The following is a 5,000-nucleotide window of genomic DNA, read 5'->3' as shown; positions in this document are numbered from 1 at the left end:
CCCTCCGGCGCCGGGGCCATAACTTCGGGGAGGAAGGTCCGAGCTCCGCGCGGTCGACGGCAGGTGAAAGGGGCCGGTGCGCCGCGGAAGGCGACAGCAGTCCCGTCAGGCTGCACCTCTGCTCGGGCGAACGGCGTCAGGAAAAGGGGAGAGCACTTCCCCACCGATAGCTCCGGAACGCCCGGACCCATTGGCCCGCGGCACCGGTGGCTGCTAGAGGGGCTCCGGCGCCGTCAGCCGGGGTACGTCCCAGGCCGGCCGGACGGCGGGCAGCCGGAGGCAACGGCCTGGAACGGAGCCAGACTTGAGTCGTTCCGTGCCGTGGGCAAAAAGGCAGGGCTGCGGGTCAGCGCAGTTTGGCAAACCTAGCCGCAAGTGCGGGAAGGGCGGAGGAGCACACGGACGCCGCCTTCCCAAACTGAGCCCAAAGTGCCCAGGCATGCCCCCTTGATCTCGCCTAATCAGTGAGCCCAAAATAATTTCAGAGTGTGGAAACCTGATCCAAAAAGGTCGAAAAGAACGGCCAGAGATCAAGTCCGAAAGGGGAAATCAGTAACAAGCAAGCAGAGTAATCATTAACCAAAAAGCGCAAAATTATGTTAAAAGTGTGAAATCATTAACCAAAAAGTCGAAAATAATGTCCAGAGACCAAGTCCGAAAGTACAAATAATTAACCAGTAAGCAGAGTCATCATTAACCAAAAATCGCAAAAGTAAGTAAAAAGTATGAAATCATTAACCAAAAATCGCAAAAGTAAGTAAAAAGTGTGAAATCATTAACCAAAAACTCGAAAATAATGTGCAGAGACTAAGTCCGAAAGGGCAAATGGTTAACCAGTAAGCAGAGTCATCATTAACCAAAAATCGCAAAAGTAAGTAAAAAGTGTGAAATCATTAACCAAAAATCGCAAAAGTAAGTAAAAAGTGTGAAATCATTAACCAAAAACTCGAAAATAATCTCCAGAGACTAAGTCCGAAAGGGCAAATGGTTAACCAGTAAGCAGAGTAATCATTAACCAAAAAGGGCAAAAGTAAGTAAAAAGTATGAAATCATTAACCAAAAAGCACAAAATTAAGTTAAAAGTGTGAAATCATTAACCAAAATGTCGAAAACAATGTCCAGAGACTAAGTCCGAAAGGGCAAATGGTTAACCAGTAAGCAGAGTAATCATTAACCAAAAGGCGCAAAAGTAAGTAAAAAGTATGAAATCATTAACCAAAAAGCGCAAAAATATGTTAAAAGTGTGAAATCATTAACCAAAAAGTCGAAAATAATGTGCAGAGACTAAGTCCGAAAGGGCAAATGGTTAACCAGTAAGCAGAGTAATCATTAACCAAAAGGCGCAAAAGTAAGTAAAAAGTATGAAATCAGTAACCAAAAAGCGCAAAAATATGTTAAAAGTGTGAAATCATTAACCAAAAACTCGAAAATAATGTGCAGAGACTAAGTCCGAAAGGGCAAATAATTAACCAGTAAGCAGAGTAATCATTAACCAAAAATCGCAAAAGTAAGTAAAAAGTGTGAAATCATTAACCAAAAACTCGAAAATAATGTCCAGAGACCAAGTCCGAAAGGGCAAATGGTTAACCAGTAAGCAGAGTAATCATTAACCAAAAAGGGCAAAAGTAAGTAAAAAGTATGAAATCATTAACCAAAAAGCACAAAATTAAGTTAAAAGTGTGAAATCATTAACCAAAAAGTCGAAAATAATCTCCAGAGACTAAGTGCGAAAGGGCAAATGGTTAACCAGTAAGCAGAGTCATCATTAACCAAAAATCGCAAAAGTAAGTAAAAAGTGTGAAATCATTAACCAAAAACCCGAAAATAATGTCCAGAGACTAAGTCCAAAAGGGCAAATGGTTAACCAGTAAGCAGAGTAATCATTAACCAAAAATCGCAAAAGTAAGTAAAAAGTGTGAAATCATTAACCAAAAACTCGAAAATAATCTCCAGAGACTAAGTCCGAAAGGGCAAATGGTTAACCAGTAAGCAGAGTAATCATTAACCAAAAATCGCAAAAGTAAGTAAAAAGTGTGAAATCATTAACCAAAAACCCGAAAATAATGTCCAGAGACTAAGTCCGAAAGGGCAAATGGTTAACCAGTAAGCAGAGTAATCATTAACCAAAAATCGCAAAAGTAAGTAAAAAGTGTGAAATCATTAACCAAAAACTCGAAAATAATGTCCAGAGACTAAGTCCGAAAGGGCAAATGGTTAACCAGTAAGCAGAGTAATCATTAACCAAAAGGCGCAAAAGTAAGTAAAAAGTATGAAATCAGTAACAAAAAGCGCAAAAATATGTTAAAAGTGTGAAATCATTAACCAAAAACTCGAAAATAATGTGCAGAGACTAAGTCCGAAAGGGCAAATAATTAACCAGTAAGCAGAGTAATCATTAACCAAAAAGCGCAAAAATATGTTAAAAGTGTGAAATCATTAACCAAAAACTCGAAAATAATGTCCAGAGACTAAGTCCGAAAGGGCAAATGGTTAACCAGTAAGCAGAGTAATCAGTAACCAAAAAGGGCAAAAGTAAGTAAAAAGTGTGAAATCATTAACCAAAAACCCAAAAATAATGTCCAGAGACTAAGTCCGAAAGGGCAAATGGTTAACCAGTAAGCAGAGTAATCATTAACCAAAAATCGCAAAAGTAAGTAAAAAGTATGAAATCATTAACCAAAAAGCACAAAATTAAGTTAAAAGTGTGAAATCATTAACCAAAATGTCGAAAACAATGTCCAGAGACTAAGTCCGAAAGGGCAAATGGTTAACCAGTAAGCAGAGTAATCATTAACCAAAAATCGCAAAAGTAAGTAAAAAGTATGAAATCATTAACCAAAAAGCACAAAATTAAGTTAAAAGTGTGAAATCATTAACCAAAATGTCGAAAACAATGTCCAGAGACTAAGTCCGAAAGGGCAAATGGTTAACCAGTAAGCAGAGTAATCATTAACCAAAAATCGCAAAATTAAGTTAAAAGTGTGAAATCATTAACCAAAATGTCGAAAACAATGTCCAGAGACTAAGTCCGAAAGGGCAAATGGTTAACCAGTAAGCAGAGTAATCATTAACCAAAAATCGCAAAAGTAAGTAAAAAGTGTGAAATCATTAACCAAAAACTCGAAAATAATGTCCAGAGACTAAGTCCGAAAGGGCAAATGGTTAACCAGTAAGCAGAGTAATCATTAACCAAAAGGCGCAAAAGTAAGTAAAAAGTATGAAATCATTAACCAAAAAGCGCAAAAATATGTTAAAAGTGTGAAATCATTAACCAAAAAGTCGAAAATAATGTGCAGAGACTAAGTCCGAAAGGGCAAATGGTTAACCAGTAAGCAGAGTAATCATTAACCAAAAGCGCAAAAATATGTTAAAGTGTGAAATCATTAACCAAAAACTCGAAAATAATGTCCAGAGACTAAGTCCGAAAGGGCAAATAATTAACCAGTAAGCAGAGTAATCATTAACCAAAAAGCGCAAAAGTAAGTAAAAAGTGTGAAATCATTAACCAAAAGTCGAAAATAATGCCCAGAGACTAAGTCCGAAAGGGCAAATGGTTAACCAGAAAATCCGTCGAATAATGTCCAGAGACTAAGTCCGAAAGGGCAAATGGTTAACCAGTGGAAGGGCGATCAAGCGGAAAAATTTGCCCCGGTTACCCGGGATGGAGTTCCAGAGGTCCGGCCAGAGTTGTCAAATTCGTCCGCTGATCGGACGCTTGTCATTCGGGTGGCTGGGGGTTGGCGGGGTATCTGCACAGTAGTAGGAGGTGGCAAGTCGGACTTGGACGTTTATTCCAAGAGTCCACCCGAGCCTCCAGGTCTGCAGAGACCGACCCTAGCTGCCGCCCAACCGACTTTTAAGCCTTTTTCGGATGGGGATTTTTTCCATTTTCGTCCATTTTTCGGGTTTTCTGTCGGGCTTAATAGCGGCAGCCTGACCCCCGGCCGAGGCGGGGGGCGCACTCTCCCTTGCGTAAGGGTCCGGATTTGCCCCGGAAAGTGCCCCCGACGGCCTCCCGACCCGGGTGCCTGCAGGGCGGGGGGAAAGGGTAGTCCCAGCCGCAGGAAATCATTAACCAAAAGACTTAGCCGTCGGGGCAGAGGCTAAGACCCGGGCTGGTGAAATCATTAACAAAAGGAATGCACCCTTTTCCGAAAGTGCAGGCCGAAATAAGGCGAGCCTTGGGCCGGGAAGGCCAAAACCCCCAACTCATGGAAGTGTATGGGGTCGGACTCGGCGACTTTCCCGGGCCCCGAGTTGACCTTTCCCCACGGGGGCGGTCAAGTTGCTCCGCCAAGAGGGCACGTTGCATTTGCTGCCGCTCTAGTCCCCGGGCTAGTTAATCAGTTGCCGTCGGAAGTCCCGATGCCGAAATGAAAAATGGCCGTTGCGGCGATTTGGCGCCTCATTTTCGGAAGGACTACCGGCAGGCAACCCGCCGAATTGACACTTGCGATTCGGGTGGCTGGGGGTTGGCGGGGTACCCGGAGATTTTCGGGAACTCGATTTTCAGAACTTTTGCTGGCAGCGGTTGCACTTGCAAAGTGCCGAAGAAGTGCTCCCTCAAGGAAGGACCTTCTTTTGAAATAAAAGACCTTCCGAGAGTGCCTGGAAGTCATTTATGAGCATTTAAGGGTAAATCTGGCGGACTTTCCATGCTCTGTTGCCGGCTCTGAAATATCGCACAGTTGGGTCTAGGCCGGTAGACTGGCTGTGAAAACAGACAAAGTGTTTTGGCGAGCGAGAGAAACAAGGCCTTGGAACAGATTGGGGGGTGCGGAGGCACACCACACCCACAGGAAAAGAATAATGAAAAAAAAAACCAAAGTCTATGACATGTCTGTTGGTACAGTGAGAAAAGCAAAGAAGGGAGGCTGCGATGGCAGAGCAAAGCCGACCTTCATACAGATATACATGTCAAAGAAAGAAACTATGCCCGCAAAAGACTTGGTGCGAAATAACAAGGCTCCTTGTGAACGGTTATCTTTGTCTGTCAGGCG

Source organism: Heterodontus francisci, unplaced genomic scaffold (assembly GCF_036365525.1).
Source record: "Heterodontus francisci isolate sHetFra1 unplaced genomic scaffold, sHetFra1.hap1 HAP1_SCAFFOLD_1885, whole genome shotgun sequence".
Classification (NCBI taxonomy): domain Eukaryota; kingdom Metazoa; phylum Chordata; class Chondrichthyes; order Heterodontiformes; family Heterodontidae; genus Heterodontus; species Heterodontus francisci.
The sequence above is the reverse complement of the archived record's forward strand: the minus strand, read 5'-3'. Positions refer to the sequence as shown.